The sequence below is a fragment of the Diceros bicornis genome, chromosome 1 (assembly GCF_020826845.1).
Source record: "Diceros bicornis minor isolate mBicDic1 chromosome 1, mDicBic1.mat.cur, whole genome shotgun sequence".
In the NCBI taxonomy this organism is placed as follows: Eukaryota; Metazoa; Chordata; class Mammalia; order Perissodactyla; family Rhinocerotidae; genus Diceros; species Diceros bicornis.
This window is the reverse complement of record NC_080740.1, coordinates 60015260-60039839: the sequence shown is the minus strand read 5'-3', so window position 1 is coordinate 60039839 and position 24580 is coordinate 60015260. Positions and strand designations below refer to the sequence as shown.

The 24580-nt window shown below is 47.9% G+C and overlaps 1 long non-coding RNA gene across 1 annotated transcript; it reads left to right on the top strand.

Moving 5' to 3' along the window:
* The first annotated feature begins 136 nt into the window (after window positions 1-136).
* Window positions 137-8994, top strand: LOC131406959 (uncharacterized). The gene is made up of 2 exons (XR_009220410.1): window positions 137-226; window positions 8878-8994. It is a non-coding gene; the product is annotated as an uncharacterized LOC131406959 (long non-coding RNA).
* The last annotated feature ends 15586 nt before the right edge of the window (window positions 8995-24580 follow it).

The window sequence follows — 24580 nt, the reverse complement described above, 5'->3', positions numbered from 1 at the left end:
AACTGAGACAAGGGCGTGGGCATGTGGGCCCGGCTTCCCGTGGAGGAGGTGTCATCTGCTGCCCGCGCAAGAATGGGGCGAGCGCGCAGAGGCGGGGGTCCTAGGGGGCGAAGCCGAACCGCCTCAGAAGCGTTCTCGAGAGGCCTCGGTGGCGCAAGAGGACCTTGCAGACACCGTGGAGACGCGAAAGGGGAACAGTCTTCCCCAAGCCCGGAGGCTGGAGGAGGTGGGAGTACCCAGGCCCAGTGGGCGGAGGAGAGGCTAGGGCCCCACGACGAAAGCGCGTAGTCCGAGCTTCCGGTCCAAGGTCACCTGCTTGCAGATGCGGGCCGGGCCCTACTGGGTAGGCGATGAAAAACCGCAGGCAGGCTTCTGATTCCGGGGATGCAGCTCTGGTTCAGTTGTGTCTCACCGTGTGGCCTCGGGCCGACCCCTTTCCCTGTCTGGTCTTCAGTCTGCTCCATGATAGGGTCAGATGGAGTGATCTCGACTGGTCCTTCTTAGTTTGACAGGAACAACTTGAGTTGCTGCTTTCAAAATACCTAAGAGGAGACCCCTCCCCCACACACACCTGCTAATCAGAGCCTTCATCTTCAAAGCCAGCCAATGTTATCTATGTGTTCTTTTGTTGGGGAAAGAATGGTTCCTCTTTCACCACACTTGAATCCATAAAATAAAGGAGCTCAAAATCAAATGTAAGGTGCTTAGCCTTCCTCCTCCTTTCCCCCAGGTACATGACTTCTGGGTAAGTCGAAGTCTCTACCTGGGGTAAAAGAGTACTGTTGTATCTACTTTTAGACCCAGGAATGCGATATGACTGTTGTATTAATTTGTTCAACAATTTTTGAGCCATATGTCAGCCACCATCCTAAAATCTGAGACGACAGATGAGTTAAGATCATTTGTGGCCTCCAGGAACACATGGTCCAGTGTTTTAAGAGTGGCCTCTGGAGTTCCACAAATGGTTTGAATCCCAGCTTTCTTACTTCCTAGGTGTGTGTTCTTGGGCAGTTTACCTAACTACTTTAAGCCTCAGGTTCTTCATCTATAAAATAGGAAAAATAATACCTCATGCATTTGTTGTGAGGTTTAAATAAAATAATACATTTAAAATGATGGGGCTGGCCCCAGTGGCGTAGTGGTTAAGTTCGAGTGCTCTGCTTGGGCAGCCCGGGGTTCGCAGGCCGATCCTGGGCGCTGACTTACACAATGCTCATCAAGCCATGCTGTGGTGGCATCCCACATACAAAATAGAGGAAGATTGGCACAGATGTTAGTTCAGGGACAATCTTGCTCACCAAAAAAAAAAAAAGAAAAACTTAAAAAATAATGAAATGTTTAGCATAGTTCCTGGCACATAGTAACAGCCTAATAAATGTTAGTTGCTATTGCAGTGGTAGAGGAGGTGAGTGGGCAAAGGTAATAGATATGTTCCAACAGAAGCATGAGCACTGGGTTATGGGATACCATGGAAGAATTCTGGAAAGTAGTTGCATTTGAGCTGGACCTTTAAATATGAGTAACAGTTTGCCAGCTGGAGAAGGGAGAAAGGCATTGCAAGCAGAAGAAACTGAATAAATAAAGGCCCAGAAGTGTGAGTGTTGGGAAACTATTCAGAAATATCCTTGCTTTGGGATTTGGGGCACCCACCTTTCACATTCCTTGTGTTGCTGCCTCAAGATAAAAATAACTAGCATGCTGGTTTTGCTCTGTTCTTTCTCTTGGGACTTCCGTACCCTTCTTGCTTTCAGCCTGTCTGCAGTTCACTTCATTCCTCCAGGCTGGGCCACACCCAGCTCTTCAGTGACGACTCCCCAACTGTTTGAGCCCTCTCTGCTCTCCGCTTTTCCCAATTCCTGTAGCACTTACTTTCTTACCACACACTTTATCAGTAATTATATGTTGTCCTGTTATTTATTTATCTCATTTGTGTAAGTGTAGTCTCCCCAGTTCTCTCCCTCAGGGCAGGGATGACATTTTCCCATTTTACGTCCCACGTAGGGCTTGACATAAACTGTCAGCCCACAGAAGATGTTCAAACAATGCCCGTTGACTGGACACCTTGTGCTGCTGATGATTACAGACAAGAGCACCAGACCCCAGTCATGGGATTTATCGATTTGAGTGGAAATGTCTTCATTCCACACACAAACATTGAGGGCCCTCCGTGATTGAAGCTAGTTGAAAATTTTCGAAGAAGATAAGGTGTCTGTTCCCATATGTAAAATGGCATTATGACGTCTCTTGTCCCTGGAAGCCTGAGAACGCTAAGAGACCACTTGTGTGAGGGGTAGATGGTGAGGGCAGCTGGAGTCCTCCCTGACACACCAGATCACCTGTTCAGTGTCACCCAGAGCAGCACCATCGGGGATGGCAACTGTGTTCCCTCGCCTGTAGCTTTGCCTGAACTTCCAGGCCAAACCGTCGGCCATCCTCTTCTGCTCCCAAGGTTGCTCTGTGTTGTTGGCTTGTGGCCCAAAGTCAGTTTGACTCAATCCCTCCACAAAGGGAAGCTGTCTAACTTACATTGGGAACCTACTGCCCAGATGTCCAGTTAATCACCTTTGTTGAGGCCACTGTGTACTCACCACAGTGAGTGTTCTAGACATTTGTCGTTGCCTTTGTTTTTGTAGACATTCTTAATTTGCATTAATCAAATATATGAGAGCTTTTTCTGTGCTGGAGAATGTTCCGAGTATGTCACAATTTTTAAAAAATGGATGTGGTCCCTGCCCTCACAGAGAAAATAGTCTAGCAGGGCACTAATTTAGTAGACAACTAAAATACAGAATGGTGTTTTAGTTATTTATTGCAGCATAACAAACACTCCGAAATGTAGTGGCTTAAAACAATCATTTTATTCTCTCTCAGAGTTCTGTGAATTGACGGGGCTCAGCTGGGCGATTCTGCTGGTCTCACTTGGGGTCTCTCATGAGGTGGCAGTCAGATGGCAGCGGGGCTGGAGTCATATGAAGGCTCAACTAGGACACTGGAAAGGCTGAGCCTCTTTCCTTCTCCCTGTAGTCTCAGGGCCTCTCCAGCTGGGTAGCTGAACTTAAATAGCAGCTCAGAGCTTCTAAAAGTACAAAAGTGGAAGCTGCCAGGCTTCTTAAGGATAGGCCTGGAACCTGCACAGTATCACTTTTCCTGCACGCTGTTGACTGAAGCAACTCACAGAGTCAGCCCAGAATCAGTGTGGGAGGGGAAGACACAAGGGTATGAATACTGGGAAGGGTGGTTTTTTGGAGACTAGAAAGTGCTTTAGTGGGGAAAGTACAAGGTGCTATGGGAACACCCAGGGGAGGCTCGTAACCTGGGTATGGAAGTCAGGAAGACTTCCTGGAAGCAGTGACATCTAAACTGATGAACCTGAATCACGAGGACTGGGAACTAGCCAGATGAAGAAGGGAAGGGAAAACACAATTCAGGCGGGGGAAACAGCTGGTGCTATGTCCCAGAGAGGCAAAGAGAGCACAATTGAAGATCAGTGTGGCTGTAGCTGAGGAGGCAGCGGGGGCTGGAGGGTAGGGAGTAGCGGAGGGGGTAGTATGGGATACTGATAGCCCTTTAGTCTGGAGACGTAAATGGGACCAGATCGTAAAGTCTTGTAAGCTCCCCAAGATGTCTGGACTCTGTCCTGAGGGCATGGAACATCAAGGAAGGAAGCAGGGGCATGATCAGGCCTGAAGGATCCTAAAAAGGCTATTGGCTGATGTGTGGAGGTGGGTTGGAGGGGGCCAAGTCCTCATTTTCTTTTTTTTTTTTTAATTTTTATTTATTTATTTTTTCCCCCAAAGCCCCAGTATATAGTTGTATGTCATAGTTGCATAGCTTTCTAGTTGCTGTATGTGGGACGCGGCCTCAGCATGGCCGGAGAAGCCGTGCATCGGTGCGCGCCTGGGATCCGAACCCGGGCCGCCAGCAGCGGAGCGTGCGCACTTAACCGCTAAGCCACGAGGCCGGCCCCAAGTCCTCATTTTCATCCTGTCCCTTCTAGCCAGTGACCTCACCTTCGTCACTGAGAAGGCTGAGTCATCACCTCAGCAGTGACATCAGTTCTTTTTGCTTTTTATTAGTGGGAATTTTTATTATACAAAATTACAACCTCCTTTGTACAAGTTTTTGTTTTTGTTTTCTGGGGTTTTTATTTTAAAAAGTACATGTCATGGAAAGCCTTTTACCCGGTAGGATCTGGACATGAGGTTGGCCAGGTAGTCAAACAATTTAAACCTAAGTGTGAAGTGTGTTAAGGAAGAGCCTGCCTGCCAAGAGCAGGGTGTGTGCCAGGCTCAGCGGATATTACCCCTCAGCTGAGTTAAGCGTCGGTTAGAAGAGCGCGCCTACCCTCGTAAAAAGTCAAACAGTACTAAACGGCTGATAACAAAACCCAGCAGATCCCTGCTCCACCCAGCTCTCTACCCTCTAGCCCTACTCCCTAGAGGCAACCATTTTCAACTCTTTGAAGTTTCAGAGCTGGTTCTGGAATTGGACTGCCTGGCATCCAACACAGCCCTCCCACTTACCCAGGTTACCTTGGTCATGTGAACTATCCTATCTTTTACCTCAGTTTCCTTATCTGTAGGATGGGAATGCTAATAGTACCCTTCTCATGAGATAACACAGATCAATTGCCTGGCACATATTCAGTAAATGGTGATGATGAAGAAGGATCTAACTTGAGAGCAGCTGTGGGTACAGCTGTGGATGTTGAGTTGCACGCTATACAAATAAATCTAAGGCATGAATGTGAGTTAGAGGAAATGACAAGAACATAGACTCCTTTGGAGAGGTCTGTCTCTTCCCTTTGTTCTAAGGCCAAACTGTGTTTGCTCAGTCCCATTCCCTTCCTCTCTTTTTGAGAACCTTATGTCTATAATTATCCTGACCCTCATGCCAAAGCACACATCTCTCTACTAGTTTTTTTCTTTCTGCCTATGAAATATACACAGGCCTTTCCTATCTTGAGGGGAAGATTCTTTATTTTATCCTCCTGCCCTTCTCAGCTACTATTCTGTTTTGTTCTCTCTACGGCCAGATTTCTTAATTGAGTAACACACATACTGCCTCCCATTCCTTCATGACTCCCTCACTTTTCAACTTTGTCTCCCAGCTTCCATCGCTGTTTTTCTGACTCAGCTGTCACTAGGGTCATCAAAGACCACCTCATTATCCACAGTGGGCCTTTGCTCAATCAATCTGCTTGACCCAGAGCACTTGACTCAGTTGACCATCCACTCCTTAAATCTCATGTACGAAACCACCTCGTTATCCCACTGCCTTATTTCTGTCAATCGTATCATCTCCCCAAGCATTCAGGAAAGAAACCTTGAACTCAGGGTTGGCTCAACTCCCTTCTCTGCCCTCCCCCACATTAGTTTAGGCTCTTATTGCAAATACTAGAAATTCATTGAAGCTGGCTTTTTAGAAAAGTGTCATCAGGATATGGAGGAGTGGGGGGACATCTAATGGACCCCAAAGGCAGGATGCAACTGGAACCCAGGAAAGACCAGGACTGTAGACTCAGAGCTAGTGAAGTAAGTCCTCTCTTTAGCTCTCTTTCTGGATTTCTCGTGATCTGCACAGATACCTCAAAGGTGTCAGACACTCCCACATCCAGCTAGTCACCAGGTCCTGTAAAAATTGCCATCTTTTGAGTCAGGCCCTTGAATCAGTCTCCTTCCCAGCTTCCCTTGCACTGCATCTCCCTGATTGTTTACCTCCTGATCATTCTGTGTCTGTCATTGCTTCTTCCTCCTCCTGACCCTGAGTACAAGCATTGCCCACCTTTCAGTTCTCTGCCCGTTGCTCTTTTCTTGAACTCCATTCTGTGTCATTGACTCCTAAACGAGAGTAGAGTGGTTAAGAGCTTGGATTTTGGAGTCCTAATGGGCTGGGTTTAACCCCTCCCCCTGCTTTGTAGTTGTGTGAACTTGGGAAAGTTACTTAAATTTTTGAAGCCTCAATTCCTCATCTGTGAAATAGGGATAATACTGGTACCCTCCTGACACGGTGGATATGAGGATTCACTGAGCAATCACCCGTAATGTGCTTGGTTAGCGTAGTGCCTGGTACACAGAAAGGACTCAATAAACGGCAACAATTATTAGCCTTACCCTGTTCTCTTTCCTGAGATCTAGTCTTCTATCACCTGCTAGACTTTTCTATTAGATGTCCTGCTGTGACCTCAGATCCACCTGTCAGAATTCTCCAGACACTGCTGGAAGATGCAGCTTTCTGAGAGCTGGAGGGTGGGGGGACTTGAAAAAGAGGGGTGGTCTCATCAAATCCTCGAAGGAACCCCCCACCTAACCTCAGCCAGGCCTGAGCAGAGAAGACTCAGAACAGTTCCCCTGTGCGCCTCCAAACCCTGTGCAGGCTGACTCTTGGAATGCAGGTGGGCAGGCAGGGCTGCCATTAAGAGAGCAAATGGTGGGCCGGCCTGTGGCTTAGCGGTTAAGTGCGCGCGCTCCACTGCTGGCGGCCTGGGTTCGGATCCCGGGCATGCACCGACGCACTGCTTGTCCGGCCATGCTGAGGCCGCGTCCCACATACAGCAACTAGAAGGATGTGCAGCTATGACATACAGCTATCTACTGGGGCTTTGGGGGAAAAAAAAATAAATAAAAAAAATTATAAAAAAAAAAAAAAAAAGAGAGCAAATGGAGGATGTGAATCCAACCTTTAAAAAAAAGCCCCAGGGGTGGAGAGAGGAGATGTAGCAGGATCCGTGGAGCTTCGAGGTGGGTGTGAAAGGTGAGAGCAGCACCCTCGGGGCGCTAAGCCTGCTAGGCTGGGGCCTCCCTCAAGCGCTAGGGATTTGGCAGCAAGAAACCAGAGGCGCTCCTGTTTTTAGCTGAGCTGTTGCAGGTCCCCTCCGCCGCCCTGTTGAACACTCCTCATTAAGCTCAATGTGCGGAGCAGGGTGTATAGCTTCCACCTGCCCCTCAGCCCTGCGCTCCCACCTCCCTCTCTGCTTCTGGGTGGCGGCATTCCTACTGGCGGAACACTGTGAGGGGCCCGCTCTCACCCAGTGCAGAACGGGGTCTTGGGCAGGGAGGGTAACTTAGCTCTTTGCTCTGGGGGGGGGGCCAAGTAGTTAAGAACTGTGGCTCTGAAGCAGAATGTGCCCCTGTTCAAATCCCACTCCTGCCTTTACTATCATGGTGACTCTAGGTAAGTTGTTCATCCTCTTTATGCCTCATCTCTACAATAGGAATGATAGTAGGCCTATCTAATAGTTGTGAGTTTTAGTAAGATAATGCAGGTAAAGTATGTAGCTTAGTCCACCTATACTGCCTGGAGCTGAGGGCCCTGTCCTTGTAGGAACAGCCATCCCCATTCCCCACACACACCCTGACTGCTGTCTTCACCCCACCTGTGTTGTCCTTTGTTTACATGTCTGTCTCTGCCATTGGACTGTGAGCTCCATTAGGTTAGAGATAGAACTGTAGGGATCTGTGTCCTTGGTGCCCAGCATAGATCCTGGCACATAGATGAGCTTAATAAACACATGTTTATTGTTGGAAGGAACTGGTAAAACAATATAGAAGACTCAAGGCTCCTTCTGGACTCAGAATCCCACCATCCACTCTCGGTCATTCGCCACAAACAGAGGGGCTAGGCCCGTCACTGTCCTCGGGGCTGGGGATACCACAGTGAATGCAGTAGGATAAGCTCCTGGCCTCATGGAGTGAACTGTCTAGGGGGTGATGGATGTTAAACATGTGACAAAACTGATGATACACTACAACTGAGAGCATTGCTAGTAAGAAGCCCAGGCTGCTCTGAGAGCACAGGGCAGAGACTACATTTGGGGGACGGGAGAATCAGGGAGAGTTTTCTGGATGATGTGACAAGTAAACTGAGGCTGAAAGAAAGCGTAGCCTAAGTTGAAGTGGAGGGTGGAAAAGAGCCTTCCACGCAAAGGAAACAGCACATGCAAAGGTCGTGAGACTGAAGGGAACTAGGCTACCATTAGAAGACAAGGTTAATGTGGCTGGAGCCCAATGATGGAGGGGGTCAGTGGCCTCTCCAAGGCCACAGAGTTGGGAGCATGGGTTGTGAGAGCCTTGTAGCCTATGATGAGAATTTGAGCCTTTATCCTAAGGATTATAGCTAACATTTATTCAATTTTATATAAATACGCACTGTGCTAAGTACTTTACGTGTGTTTTCTCATTTACTTTTCACAACTCCCCTAAGTGGCTGGTGGTATTGTTCCCATTTTACAGGTGATGAACCCCTGGCTCAGGGAGGTTAACTTGCTCAAGGTCACAGAGTTGGCTGTGGCAGAGCTGGGATTTGAACCTAGACATCAGGATCCAATGCCTGCCCTCTTAATCCCTGTGAGGCCCAGCCTAAGAGCTAAGTGCGTCTTTGATCTGTGCTGCATGTTCCTCAAGGCCTAGGTTCATCTTTCGCCGCATGTCCCCATCCTTCTCCCCGAAATTGGGGGAACCGTCGCAGAGGCTCGCTCTGGCCAGAGGAGCTCCGTGCCTGTGGGCCCTACTGCGGGCCGTAGCGGCCACCCAGTCGCTTGGCCGGGCCCCCACCCACGTGACGAGTCGGCGCGCGGCGCCGGGGAGCCGCCGGGCGCGGCCGCAGTGCGCTGGGCGCGGGTGTGCGCGCGCTCGCGCTGCCGCGGCGGCTGTGCAATCTGGAGGTAATGAACCCCAGAGAGCCGCCGGGGACTGGGAGAGAGGGGCGCCCCTCCGCGACCGGCAGGGGGCTCTCTCTCCCCGCGATCCCGGGGCCGGGCGCCGCAGCCCGGATCACGTTCCCTCCAGCCTAGAGGGGGAAAACAGAGTTCATTTCTGATTAAAAAATGACTATTTTTAAAATGGGCTTCATTCTTTATTTCTTTCTGTCCTCTCCCAGGGCCAGAAAGAGGCGGAAAGCGACACCGAGAATCCATTCCAAACGAGCAGCCAAGAGGAGACGCGGCAGCTCCCAGATGTTGATATTTTGTTTTTTGACATAAATCTTTGCACTCATTTGGGAGTTTTCATTGATTCATGTTCCCATCTGCTGAATTTCCTTTTATTTATTTAATATGGCTTTTTGGGGAAATCTTGCTCCGAAACTCTGGAGGAGCATAAACTGTGGCAACCGCTGCACCCCCTCCTCCTTCCTCCCAACCTTGGCTGCGGGGGAAGGGAGAGCAGTGGCACCCTGCGGAAAAGGCTGCTTCACGTCCTCATCTTGGGGAGCAGGCGCCCGAGGCCCGTGTTAACGTGGCTGTTCCCCTGCTTGGGGCCTGCTCTGGGCTCTAAACCCGAGAAAGACACAGCATGAGAGAGAATCGAGGCACATTGAGTTTCTGTTCCTTCTCCTCCCTGCCCACCCACAATAGCGTGTTCCCTTCACGCTAAAACACACTTACTCTCTTTTTAACAATTTGGAAACCAGGACACATCTAACAGTGGCTGTCTGCATTAAATGTGTAGAGTATCTCCTCCTACCCTGACTCATCTCCCACACCTCCACCGCAGCAGTGATTCTTGCTAGTTAGGAATTTCGACTCGGGAGTCAGACTACCTGAGTTTGCACCCTGACTCTACTTTGTATAGTGAATTCTTGAGCAAGTTAACTTCTCTGAGCCTCAGATGCCTCATCCGTAAAGTGGGGATAATTATTATTTCTTTCTTAGATAGAGGTACATTTTACAGATAAGGAAACTGAGGCTGAGAATAGTTAAGAGACAAGCCCAACTAGAACAGAGCCAGGACACACTCCTAGGTCTTTCTGATCCTCATCCTTCCCACTCCCATGCCTTGTTCAAGTGCTCGTCCAGGATTCCCAGGATAGGCCATCTGCTTGGCAGAAAGGGGGTATCCTTTTTACCATGAGGCAGAAGAATAGACTAGAAGTTAGTGGTTCAGAATGTCTGACACCTTCAAACAATATCCATTCAACTTGGAACGTAGACCCAGATTTGAAAGGACCTGGGGGTCATCTCATTGGGTCTCCTACCTAATCCATGCAGGCTTCCCTGACAGGCACAGAGAACTCAGCCCCTTGCAGGACAGCCCCTTCTATTTGAAGATGCCTCTAGGTATTAGGAAACCCACAGACCATTGAACGGGACCATTGGAATGTAAGAAACCAAGATTTCCACAGACCAAGCCCCTTAAGACCTATTGTTGCTAAGGTCCAAGGCTATATCTCCAGTCCAGAGTAGAATCAAGGGATTACTCAAAGTGTGAGGTCATTCCATAGCACCATCCTTTGTGAAGCATATACTGAATACACATTCCTTCCCTATGTGTATCCCATCCAGTCCAAGCTTCTCTGCATGTGCTATGTGGGACTCTCCTTGCAGGGCAGGATATGGCTGCATATCTGGGACTCGATGATTTGGTTCTAAGCTCATCCTGTAGGTGCACATGCCCTTAACCCTTCATTTATGCATGCTGTTTTCTGGAACTCCCATGGGTGGTAAGCAAACCTGATGTCTCTGTATGTGCTCAGTGCCTTACAGGAAGTAAGCTCTCAAAATATGTTTATTGGAGACAAATCAGATTGTATACAAGAGCATGTCTCTTCACTTTGCCCAACAATACCTAGAATAAAACTATTGCCTTCTTGAACTAAAGCCTACTCATTGGCTACATGATTTATCCTTGAGATTACCATGAGGTAGAAAAGAAGGGGAAAATTATTAGTCAAAGTAAGCAGGACAGAAACAACCCCAGAAATAACGGGAGAGGGAGGGCAATACTTTGTAGTGAGATGGCTAATTATCCACCAAAATCCATCTTCCCCTTCTTCAACAGAATTGAGCTGGGATGTGGCTGTCCAGTCAGGGTCTACATTTTCCAGTGTCCATCCCAGCTATGTATGGCCAGGTGACTAAGTAAAGGAGTGATATGGACCACTTCCGAGCCACGTTTGTAGAAAGAACCTTACACATACATAAACCCTAACACATGCTTCCACTCTTTCACCAGCTGGATCTCAAACATGGCAGCAGTCTGCCCTCAACCATGCACCCCAAGACAAGGCTTTAGGGTAACCTTGGTTTCTTCATGACTGTGGAACAGAACTGCCTGCTGATCTGAAACACTCTCTTCAGAACATTATATGAGAAAGAAATAAACATTTATATTTTTTAAGCTACTGAGTTATTACTGGCTTTCTAGTTACAGCAGTTGAGTATACCTTAATTAAAGCAGAAGGTAGGTAGTGAGCTGGTTAAGAGCATGGGTTTCAAAGTTAGATTGACTCGGTATATGTCCTAGCTCCACCCTCTGGGAGCTGGTGACTCTGGACTACTGATGAACAGTCCTGAGCCTCAGTTTCCTCAACAGTAAAATGAAAGGGATAAATATAACACTTCGCACAACGACTGTGAAAAACAATATTTACGCTTGTCCATTAAAACTGAAAATACTTATAGTCTATGATGCAGCAATTCCATTACTTATTATATACTCTAGAAAATTATGGACTCACGTACACCAAAACTCATGTACAAGAATGTTTGCGATGCCCAAAATGGAGAAACAACCCCAACATCCATCTATAATAAATGGAAATATAAATTGTGACATTTCATACAATGGAATGTACAGCAATGAACATCAATTAACTTTGGATACATGAAACAACATAAGTTAATTCCACAAAGATTCATGCTAAAAAAAAAAAGCAAACTCAAAAGAATATATATTGTATGATTCCATTCATATATAGCTACAAAACAGACAAAACTAAAGTATATGATTTAGGATTGCATACATGGGTAATAAAACTATAAAGCAAAGCAAGGGAATGTTTATCACACATGTAATATATGTAATAATAATACATAATATATTAATATAGGAAACAAGTGTGTGTTAAATGGTTCATATACACTTTTTAGACATCTTCTGTGTATCTGTTATATTTCACAATTAAGTTTGTAAAACATCACTCACCTGGTAGGGTCGCGTGAGAATTGAATGAGGTAACACATGTAAAGCTCTGAGCTCCGTTGCCTCGTGCACAGTATGTGCCCAATGGAAGTGACTTTTTTCGTGTTGAGGGAAAGATCTGGGGCCTTGGAGAAGGCCACTTAATTAGCCAATGATGAAATTAAGAAAAGCTCCTAGTTTTTCCTTTGCAGCACAGAATTCCTTTGCGGTATTCTGCGTGCAAGTGCATATGTCTGGCGGACGGGTGATGGATTTAGGTTAATTGACAGTTATAAGCTTAGTGCAGAGTCAGAAACTTCACTCTCCCCCTCAGAGTGGAGGGGAACTCTAGGGCCCTGAATGAGAGGAGTAAGAGCAGTGAGGAGAAATTACATCTGTGCAGGCCCCATATGAGAGGTCCAGGCAACAGGTTCCAGCCAGTCCCCAGATGTCTCACCTACACCCTCTTGGCTGCCTCATGCTTCCTGCAGTGTGGCAGAGGCCTCAGAAGTCAGCACAGGCGACAGTAGGATGGCCCAGGCCCAGCTCTGTGACAGTGAGGGAAGCCATTCTGCTGACTGTGTGCTCTAAGGCGCCATGGAAGCAGCCAAGAGTAAGAGCAGACACCCAGCCAAAAGGCGCTGGGATCAGCCAGGAGGCCAGGGAAACCTGGCCAGAATCTTCCAGCCAGGAGATGCCAACAGGGGTGTGCACCTCTGCACGCCATGTCCGAGGGTCTCAGAACCGAGACTGCTATGCCCAGGCTTGGCCATGAGCTCCCTAGATATGCCTCCCCAAAGGGAGTCCAGTTTGGGGTACTGGGGAAGCCTTCTTTCCCAACCAGAGTGTGCTGATGTCCACACTGGGGGCTGATACACTTCATCACGTAGTGGAAGTCATGGAGCAAAGGGAGTTTAAACCTTCGACCCACCACGTAGACTGTGGATTATTGGGCTGGAGACTCCTTAGGATTTTCCCCTTTTGCTCTGACCCCTTCTAGTTAATCCAATTCGCTAATCCCATACACCCTACATAGACTGAGCACATGTAATGTCCAGGTGCTTTTTCTAAATGCTGGGGATGATATGATGAAGAGGGAAAACATGGGCCCTGCCCTCATAGAGTTTGCAGTCTAGGAGAAAAGAGGTGCAAGATAAGGAATTACAATTATGAGGTATGTTACAAAAGGAGAGGCTCAGGATCTAGGGAGAGGATCAACAGGACATTTAACACAGTTCAGTGATGTTTCTCAAAATATAGTCCATAGACCACCTGCATCAGAGGCATCCTAGGTACTTTCAGAAAATTCAGGGCCGGCCCAGTGGCTTAGCGGTTAAGTGTGCGCGCTCCGCTACTGGCGGCCTGAGTTCAGATCCCGGGCGCGTACAAACACACCGCTTCTCCGGCCATGCTGAGGCTGCATCCCACATACAGCAACTAGAAGGATGTGCAACTATGACATACAACTATCTACTGGGGCTTTGGGGAAAAAAAGGAGGAGGATTGGCAATAGATGCTAGCTCAGAGCCGGTCTTCCTCACCAAAAAGAGGAGGATTAGCACGGATGTTAGCTCAGGGCTGATCTTCCTCACAAAAATAAAAAAAAGAAAATTCAGATTCTTGGGCCTCGTGCCAGATGTACTGGCTCTGAACGTGAGGCCAGGAATCTGGTTTTTTTAAATTGAAGTAAAATTTACATAACATACAATTAGCCATTTAAAAGTATACACTTCAGTGGCATTTAGTACATTCACAAGGTTGTGCAATCATAACCTCTATCTAGTTCTAAAACATTTTCATTACTCCAAAAAGAAATCCCATACCCAACAAGCAGTCACTCCCCTGTCCGCCTCCCCCATGTTTTGGCAAACGCTAACTTGCTTTCTGTCTCTATGGATTTACCTATCCTGGACATTTCATACGAATGAAATCATACACCATATGACCTTTCGTGTCTGCCTTCTTTCACTTAGCACAATGTTTTTGAGGTTCATCCATGTTTAGAATATATCAGTACTTCATTTCTTCTTATTGCTGAATAATATTCCATTATGTAGATACATCATATTTTGTTTATCCATTTTTCCATTGATGGACATTTGGGTTGTTTCCACCTTTTGGCTATTGTGAATATTGCTGCTATGAATATTCATGTACAAGTGTGTGTTTGAGTACCTATTTTCAGTTCTCTTGAGTATATACCTAGGAGTGGAATTGCTGGGTCATACACTGGGTTTTTTTTTTTTTTGATATTATGAGGTGATATCTCATTGTGGTTTTGATTTGCATAGTAATCTGCTTTTTTTAAATAAACTTTTTATTTTGGAATAATCTTAGATTTGGAGAAAAGTTGTGAAGATAGTACAGAGTTCCTGTATATCTCTCATCCAGTTTCAGTTTCCCCTACTGTTTCGTCTCACACCACCATGATACTTTGTCAAAATTAGGAATCTGCTTTGTAGTAAGCAGACACACACAGTGACTCTCACATGCACTAAAGTTTGAGAGCCACTGATCTAGGGGTCAGGAAAGTCCTTCCAGGGAAATATACTTCAGCTGTTACTTGAAAGATGCATATACATGAGTAAAGGGAACGAGGTGTGATCCAGGCAGAGGGAATAAATGGTGCCAAAGCCTGAGGGTAATAAAGAACTTGGAGCGTTTGAGGATAATCATAATAGCAATAATAGTAATTTATTGACACTTACCATATGCCAAGCACTGGTAAGCACTTTAGAACATCATTTTACTTAATTTTTCACAACAATCCTATAAAGTGGGAAATGTTATCATCTCCATTTTATAGGTGAGGTAAATGAGACTTGAAAGAGAGAAATAACTTGCCCAAGGCCACCCAACTATAAAGTGGCAGAGGCAGAATTTGAACTCAGATCTTTCTTTTCCAATTCCTTTTCTCTCACCAGGCCCCAGTAAGGTTTAATCACCTGCTTGCAGCAAGAAGCAAAGCCTTAACCCCGTGCACACCACCCCCTATTCCAAAGCTGTTCCTTACTGTTATTTTCTCTCATTGAACTGATGGTTGTTGAATGAATGCATGAATAGAAATAAGTAGCATTAGCAACAATTTGCAATTATGTACTTATTCATGTGTTTATTTGTTTAATGCCTCTCTCTCTTGCTATATTGTCAATTCATAAAGGCAAGGAGCCACAATGTGTGGTTTACCTAGTACCAGTAGATGCTTCCTAAGCATTTACTGAATAAACAAAGAAAGATAGGAACTCAATAAACATTTTTTGTATGTTGAATGAGTGATTTTCATATTTGAGAAAGAAGAAAATGAAACAGGTTGTTGGATGTCATTTAAGACATTAGCTATAGGTTCCTTCTCTCTCCAGCAAAAACCTCAACCTCACTTCTCCCACTGTCACACTCCATAGAAAGTGCCAGTGGGCTTGATTCCTCGGAAAGAGATACAGAAAAGACCTTGGTCTAACCTAGGAAACATCTCCTTCACTATTGGGAAGTTCAAATCCTGAGATGCGGTGGGAAGTCTGTATTCAAGAATATCATCAAGAAGAAAATAGAACACCATCCTAACAGCCTCAGAAAGTCAACTGCCTGCAAGGAGGGAAGGGGACGCAGTGACCTCCCCAGCCTCTTGCCATTCTGGGATTCTGCTTTCCATTGTAGCACCAGAGAGCTAACAGAGTGACCACAGTGCAGGTGATTATATAACTGCTCATTTCCCCTGGCTTCCCCAGTGTTAAATTAGCTTTATGGCAATACCACATTGGCAGCTGGGATGAATTATTGAAGCTCACCCACTGCAGTGGGCCCAGGTTCCACTTGCTCTGTAGAATGAAGGTGAATGTGAGCATATTATTTCTGTTGCCTTGTTGCGGTCAGTACATTTTCAGTCTGTTGTTAATATGAAGGGACTCAGCCCTGAGCAGCAGATAATCCCAACCACTGCTTCTCATGAGATCAGTGGAAACAGGCATCATGGGAGGGGAGGAGCACACAAACACATCTGCTGGTCCCAAACTCACAGGGGCTCTTAGTTATCACAATTTACACAATAGCTCCCAAACACCTATTCATACACGCCTAAGCACATACAGTCAACATTCTCACACATGTATGCACATATACATTCAAAGTCTCAATAAAGGTACACTCACCAGGCACCCAGGACCAAAAATACAGAAGGAGCCAAGATTTTAAATAATGATTTTCTAAAAGACTATGCAAAGTTTAAAGCTTCTTCTCCCCTACCTCCCCTACCAATGCTTCGCTAGTAGGGGTGGCTAGTTTGCCCCTGACACTTGGTAGAGATGGATGATCTGGGATGTCCAAGGTCAAGAGCGGGGAACTCAACTGCTGGGGCTCCTATGTGTGTATGGGGGAAGAGTTTTCCTTCTCTGCTCTCCCCCTACCCCGCCAAGAGCTGGCGTTCCCTTGATTTAAAGATATGTTTCTGCTGCTTGGCCCAGATGTCAAAATTATTAGTTATAGCTCTGCATTTATCCATCCACACCTGCAATGACATTCACAGTCACAAACATGCATTTACACTCCTATACACACACACACACACACACACACACACACACATACACTACATACCCAGAGATAGGCATCCTGGTCACGTGGTTTTGTTTGAATGCTGCTGAGAAGTCCTCCTGACCCTATCAGCTGATCACATGACTCTCAAAAATCCCACCATTAAATATTTATCCCTTTGGGAGTCCCCAGTTAAGAATCAAATGCCTCTGGTCAAAGCAACACACCATAAAGTTATCATCTAACATTTTGGCAGAAACTTACTCTGCCCGGGGCACCTCCCCCTCCTTGGCTGGCTGACTTATTCATTCTTCAGGTCTGATCTGGCCTTCCTTGCCCATTCTCTCTTCCCCCATCTAACAAGGGAGGTTAAGTTCCCCCATATCCATTCTCATCACTCTCTGTCATTTTCTTAGATTCACCTATTATAACTGTAATTAAATGATTATTTGCGTGATTATGTTTGTATAATTTGTGGTCCCAGTAGACTGAGAGCTCCAGCTGGTTAGGGGCTGCCTTTCTCTCTGTTCTTCACTGTACCCTCAGTGCCTAGCATAGTGCCTGGTACATAGTAGATGTTCAATAAAATTTAAATGAAGTTGGAGGGTTTGAGGAAAGGAGCGCAGAGGAGAGAAAGGGGCACAAAAGCAGACAGTTCCAAACTCTTGATCTTAGGCCTCTGAATATCACCATCTCTCCCTTCCTCACCTGCCAGAGTAACAGCATGTCCCCTTCCCTGGGGCATGTTAGGATGCCCAATGGAACCACACAGGGACAGCACTAGGACTCAATGGGACAGAGATTTCTCAGATGGAGGGAACAGGCTTGAGGGGCATCCTGGCCTGGTCTCGCTCCCCACTTCTCCAGAATGTGACTAAGAGCTCATACTTCTAGAGCAAGCCTTGTGTGAGGAACCCCCTTTTCTAGATGTTTTCTGGTAATTAAGATGGAAGATGTTTGTTGCTGAGAACATATGGTATTGATAATAATGACAAAAATACCTTCAGCTACCATTTATTGAAAGCTTACTATATGTCAGGAACTGGACTAAGCATTTTACACATATTTATATATAATTATTTCAATGAATTCTCCAACCATCTTGTGAGGTAAGTACATATTATTCCCGTTTTACAGATGGGGAACAAGCTCAGAGAGATTAAGTCATTGGCCCAAGGTCACATGACTAGGAAGTAGCTGAGCCAAGACAGGACTTTTGAGGCCAAACTTTCACCCACCAGGATATACTACCTTCCATTTTAAGCCCATGAGGAGATGCCAGCCCACCTCTTATCCCTAGACTTTCACACTCATTCAGCAGACATAAACTGATGTCATTTATGAACTTGGGATTTATTTGGGATCTCGGAAGCTGCCACTATTTTCTTATCCTAGAAACACCTGAACTTGGCTCCTGATTCCTGGAGTCAGAGAGGAGGAGAGATGCCAAAACATCTGGAATTGCAGAAGGAAGCAGATATAGACAGCTGGAAGGTGTCAGTTCCTCAACGTTCCCCAGCAAAACACTCCTGGGCTCAGGCCCTCCTGCTTGAGAGATGGGCCCACTTTAGCCTTCCCTCTGTATTTCTCTTCCCCTAGTGGTGATCCTGGGGGCTCATTTTAGAATGGGCAGGTCTGAGGCAGTGACAGATGAGCCATATAGGGCCACACAAACCAAAACTAGTCAGTGTGAGGAAGGAGCTGCCGCTGAGCATGGGCCCTGTTTTCTTGGGACTACACTTAGGCCCCTGCAGTACTGTGTACAGCCCCTTCCAGGAAGTGAGAATCATCTTGGACATTGGGTCATGGTCCCTTCTTTCCCCCTCTCTCCCTAGTGCACTGACTTCAGCTTTGCTCCTCCAGTGATTAGCAGAGCCTGAGCTCCATCGCTCCAAATTAGGTCTGGAATTAGTTTAAGACTACTAAGATCCCAGACCTCATGTGACTGAAATTTGGTCTGTCACAAACACTTTCTGGCTCATCCTTTCACCCTGCATTGATCCTGGTGTTATCCCCTCTAGTCTGTGAACTCCTAAAGGGCAAGGTCCAAATTAGTGTTGAATATGGTCAATTGGCACGCATCCTCCATTCCTACTTTCTTCTACTGTGTTACAGAGACTAGAAAGCTAGAACACACTTCCTTGACTCCCTTACAATTAAGTGCACTTGTGCGACTGGAAGGCAGAAAGGAGGAAGAGGCCTTCTTTCTGCTATTTTGGGCTTTCTGCTGGCAAGCAGAATCCTGGAGACATGAGATTCTCCTGTAACAGCCATTCCAGTCTCCTAGTCTTTTCTTCCTAATTCCTAGATGGCAAATCTCTGGCACTGTGTTCTTTAATTCAATAGTTCCAGTGTGGCCTTTTGAGCCCCCATCTTTCTTATCATGTATATGTATTTGCCCTCCTGGTATTAGCTCTCTTGGTACAGTTTCTAGGAGTCCATTCCACAAGTCTTTTCAATGTTTTTGTAAGCACTTAATTCCCTATATTAAATTTCCTTCACTTTAAAATACCTAGAGTAGTTTCTGTTTCCTGCACTGAATCAAGCCCTCAAAAAGTTATGAAATGACTTCTTGGAGAAACTAGGGGGAAAAAGCCAATATGGTGAAGGGTAGGAAGCCAGTTGGGCAGAGACAAAAATATGTTATCATGAATCAGCTTCGCTTACTGACAATCAGCAGGCTTTCCCACTCAGAGTGTAAAAGAGATAGAGGCAAGCAGAGCAGGTAGGTAGGTAGGCAAAGAAATAGACATATTTCAAGGGTTGTATGGCTTATACATAGGGTATAGACAGGCAAATAAGCCTGTTCAGAAGTGGGAGTTCAGAAGTCTGCTATAGACCCACCATTGAATGGGAATTAATGTTTGTGACCTTTAGACACACACATACACACACACACACACACACACACACGGAATGACTCAGGATTCTCTCTCCTAATTTGAAAATTCAGCCCTTTTATTCACTACGATGGCCCCAAATGGGATGAAGAATGATGTAGAAGGCAAAAGATGCATGAGTGTTAGGAGGATAAGAATCAAGGTGAAGTGATAAGACTGCAGTGAAAAAAGAAAGAATGGACCAGGAATAATGAAGGAAGAGCTGGAAGTAGGTGGGAGGATATAATGGGAGTGAACTTAAATTGGAAGGAGGGAAGGAGGTGAATGAAGGGGTATTTGAGGGTAGATAAGCAAGAAAACCAAACTCCTTCCTTCTGGATAACTTAATTTCTATTGCACAGTACCTAGAAAATAGTAGGCATTAGATATACATTTACTGAACTGAAGAACAAAGTTAGGGAGAACGGGGGAGGCAGGATCACACAGGATGGGGTATATGTGTACTAATAACCACTAACATTTACCAACTTTTATTGTGGGCCAGGCACTCTGCTAAGCACTTTATAAGCATTATCATTTTAAATCCACATAAGCATTCTATGAGGCAATTATTAAATTATCACCATTTAATAGATGAAGAACCGACGCTTGCATAGTTTAAGTAACTCATCCAAGGTCATACAGGTAGTAAGAAGCAGAGTTAGGATTTGACTTCTGACTTGTCCAACTTCAAAACAAGTGTTTTTCACCACTACATTATATGTATTCCCCTTTGAATCAAGGGTAGGTCCATGCCCCTCCCCACACACGGAAGTTTAGAGGAGACCCCAAGGGACATGGTCCAAGACCTGACCTATCAAAGAGGAGAGGGCCAGCAGAGGGGGGATAGAGGCAGGCAGCTGGGCCAGGCCAGGCCCCCTGTCTGGGGAGGGACCATATTAAAGCCTCATCTTCAACAACACAAAGAAAAACAATTTGAAACTTAATCATCTCCCAGAATTATGATCCCTCCCCGCAGCAGGGAGCACATTAGCAGAGCTGAGAAATGATAATTCAGCAGCCCCCCAACCCAGCAGGGAGGGAAAGAGAGGAGGAGGGAGGAGAGAGGGAGGAAAACAGAAATAGAGGCAGGGGGAGAGATGGGGGGAGGGAGAGGCACGGCCTGACCTCTCATGGTTCTTTCTTCTGCAGAGTCGGAGACAGAATTCCAGGGGAGTGGCCTGGTGGCACTTGACCCTTTGATTCTGCTCGGATAGGGTAAGGGTCAAGTTGCTCCCTTGGGTCGGTTCTCAGCACCGATGGATTCCCTAGTCTGGAGCTGCATTCATGCCCACCCAGCCAGGTGTCGTTTGTGGTCTTAGCCTGGGTGAAGAAGAGCTCCCAAGCCCCCAGGGCTGGTCCTGAGCACCCTCTTGTGCGATGGTACCTAGGCGAATCAGCGGTCCGTCAGGACCCGAGGTGCTGGACAGCTCCCAGCCCCAGAAAACGTTCTCCGGAGTGAGCCGGAGGGGTGGGGCGAGGCTTCTCCAGCGCCGCGGCAGTTCCCACCCTCGGGAGAAGCGCGAAGGCTTCTGGGAGCTAGTGGGGGAAAGGGCTCGGGGTCCTGCAGGAGTCTCGATGGAGATCTGGTGGGGACCTGGAGACTGCAGCCCTGGGGGCAACTTCTCCAGACACATTCCTTCCTTCTGAGTCGAGACCCTCCACTGCCCCCACCCCTCCCCCGGGGACAATTGGTGCCTTCAGCCCCCAGAGATGAATGGGGCCTTTGAGAGCCGCACGCCACGGGGTCAGCAGCGGCCACGGGGTCCCGGGGCTGCCCAGCCTCCACAGCACGGAGCCACTGGGCTGAGGCGAGTGCGGAACTCTTGGGGGAGGGAAGGTATCCTATGGTCCCCGTCTTAGAGACTGGTGGCTCCTGGGAAAGAGATTCATCTAGGATCACGCAGGTCCTGGTAAAGAAGGATTTTTTTAGTGGGGTGGGGAAAGAGGAACCCCCCTCCCTATGTCAGGGGAGGAGACAGTTTGCCCCCTCCTCAGGAGGCAGCAGAGCAAGCTGCGTGGGGACAGAACCTACCAAGCTTTTGCTACCTCCTCTCTCCCCTCCCCAAACACAGTGTCTCACCCTCCCTTTGGATGAGGTAGCTTCCTCCTTTCTCTCAGTGCTCCTGTCCCTTCTTCTGGGGCTGCCCCTGAGGTCTGGTCCCTCCTCCCTGCTCCTGTCTCCCCTCCCCTTCCTGCACTGCACAGACTACCCGGTTTCTATGGAAACAGGCCCAGGAAGGCTCTGCCTGGAGGCCAAGGCCACTACTGCTCTTGGGGGGAAGGGGGGATAGGAATTGAAAGTGAGGAGCAGGAGGTGAGTTCCAGCTATTCCCAGAAGGGGACGGAGACCTGTTGGGAGTGAGACTTTCACTGTTGGGGGAGGGGCATGAAGAAGAGGAAACGGAGAGACGTAATCGAATGATGTGATTGAGGCAGAGAGGAGGAGCTTCTTGTTCGTCCGGTTCTCATTGTTCCAGACTTCTAGACAAGCCCCCTCAGAGGGGAAATTAGTGGGTGAAGGGAGGCAGGTAGTACCAAGAGCTCTGCCCCTTCCTATTTCACATGAAGCTCTATCCTTTCACCCCTCCACTGGAGAGAAGGAGGCCCCCAGGAAACTAGCAGGCGCCCAGAAACAGGAGGGGAAATTGGAGTGGGTGTTCAGGGCTGTTCAGGAATCTCCCCTTGGGCAGCTGGAGCTAGAGGTGGCCAGAGGCTCCCTCCTTAGTACCTCCGCTGAGGAGCTGGGGGCAGGCCTGGAGACTGCAGCTTCCGCCTCTCTCTCCATCCTGTCTCAATGTTGGGGTATGAAAAGAAGAAAGTGGAAGTGGCCAGAGCAGGGGTTGGGAGCAGAGAAGGTGGAAGAAGCCTAAAGAAGGAGGGACCAGGAGACGGATGGGTGGGTGCAGATGTGTGTGGCTAAGGCAGAGGGGGAGCTTCTTAGAGGTTTGACTGACCCTCTCAATGCTCCCACCTCGGGCAAAGCTGCCTCTTGGGCAGCGACCATTGGAGATCTCAGAGACCTGGGAGAATGTGTTGTGGGGGTCCCTTGGGAAGGGGTCTCCCAGGTTATCAGAAGGTTCAGCAAAGCTTCCCTGGGGAAGAGGGGGGTGTGAAATGGGTCCTTTGGAAGCCTAGGGTTTCTTGGACCTGAGCCATTGGCTCTCCCTTGGCCTTACCCCCCAACACAGCCGTTTTGGTGTTTGCTTATTTTGGTTATTTTTTGATCAGATATTTTGGCGCTGTGCACACTGCCTCCTGTTGCCATGGCATCCATGACAGGGGCTGAGGCACCGTGAGAAAAATACCAAAATTAATGAGTGAGCGAAAGTGCAGCCGAGAGAAAAACAAGGTTAAAAAAAGAGTTAAAACAGTAATGAAAACAGGCTTCCCAGTTCCACAGCAGAGCAGCTGCTGAAGCCTCCCCAGAGCAGCAGCCCCCGCCCAGCCTCAGGCTCCCGGTATCTCCCAGACCTCAAGGCAAAACTCGCCTTCCCCCACCCAGCCAGCCACAGACGCAGCAACAGCCACTTGGGAACCGTCCCAAGCACAATAGTAGATCAGCTCCCATCTCAGGTAGCATTCGGCCTCCCAGAACAGCATCTCAGGGAACAGCTTCTCATCTCCTAGGCAACTGAGTCTGGGCTGCGGCCCCCACACAATAGTGGTCTAGCTATATTACCAGGAAATGGCCTCCCAGCTACACTTGAGCTTCAGAGCTATGGCTGCAGGCATAACAGCATCCCAGCTAGAGTCCTGCACACAGTAACAGCCCAGCCACAAGCCTGGGAAACAGCATCTTAGCTATAGCCAATCCCCAGTATGCTGTCATCACAGCAATAGCTTCAGGACCAATAGCATCCCAGCTACAGTCCTATACACAACAGTAGCTCTGCTCTTATCCCAGGTAACAGCCTTCCTCCCAGGTACAGGCTCCTAGCAACAGCCTCTCATCTCCTAGGACCTAGGCAATGGATCCAGCTACAGCTTTACCTATGTCATAGGAACAGAAAACAGCTTCCTCGCTATAGCCAGTTTCAGGTGTGCCAGCCTCACACCTATAGCTTCAGGCCCAACAGTATTTCAGTTACAGCTCTCCCCTCAACATGCACACACGAACACACACACACACACACACACACACACACACACGGCTTGGCAACAGCCTCTCCGGTAATCTGATTTTTCTGGCTATAGCCTAGGCACACCAGCATCATAGCATCACAACAGTTTTCCTAGCTGCAATCAGAGGCAACAGCCTTTCTGTTACAGCGCCAGGCCCTACAGCATCCTAGTCCTCTTAGCCACAGTCCACCCAGGTACACACATATCACAGCAAGAGCCTTAGGCCACAAGCATCCCAACCACTCCCATATCTAGCATCCCCCAGGCTCCAATCCCTGGTCAAAGGCTCAGCTGGAATCTCAGGCACCATCAGTTTCAGGAGCCCCTCAATGCTCTACTTGCCAACCAGGTCCTCCTCCCAGTTTGGTATCAGGCCAGGAGCCTGGCTTCTCTCCTCTTCAGATGCCACCTCCCAGTTCCTGCCCTTTGCCTGCCTTCCTTCCTGGGGAAGACAGCCCCATCCCCCTATCTGCATTGCCCCAGGCTCAGGTCCCCACAGAGCCCAGCCTGTCAGCTGGGGTAGGAGCCAATGGGGGGCAAGGAGAAAACTGGGCACACCCTGGTGTTGCCCTGGCCCAGTTCTGCTCCTGCCACTTGGTGCAGGATTTGGGTTTGATGGTGACGGAGCAGGGAGGACGGAGGAGAACATCTGGGAGATTAGCATTTCCTGCCCAGCGCTGCGGTATCTTGCTCAGCCCTGAGCAAGGAAGGAGAACAGAGGAGCCTTTGAATGGCTCCCAGCAAGCAGACTGGGGAGGGTTTGCTGCAGTGGGCAGCGGGCACACGCTGGGGGCAGGGGGGCTGGGGCAGCTCCTCTGTGGGAGATTTCTTCTCTCTGGGCCACTGATTCCTTCCTTGGAGCTGTGATCAATGATAGGGAGAGTATGAGTTTTGCAGGAAACAGAGAGAAGCCACTTATAGGACAGATCCTCCTTTCACTAGCTCACCCCATCTTCCACCCAGAGACCCCCACCTGGGCTCCTGGGGCTGAAAGCTGGGGGAGGGGGCAGAGGGGAAATAGAGCAAGGCCCAGGCCAGAAAGGGAGTCCAATTGAGGAGGGCTTGGGCAGTCCTTGCTTGCCCTCTTAGCTGACCAGAGATCCCACCCTTACCCTGAAGAGTGTTCCACAGAGAGAGGCTAGGTATGAGAAG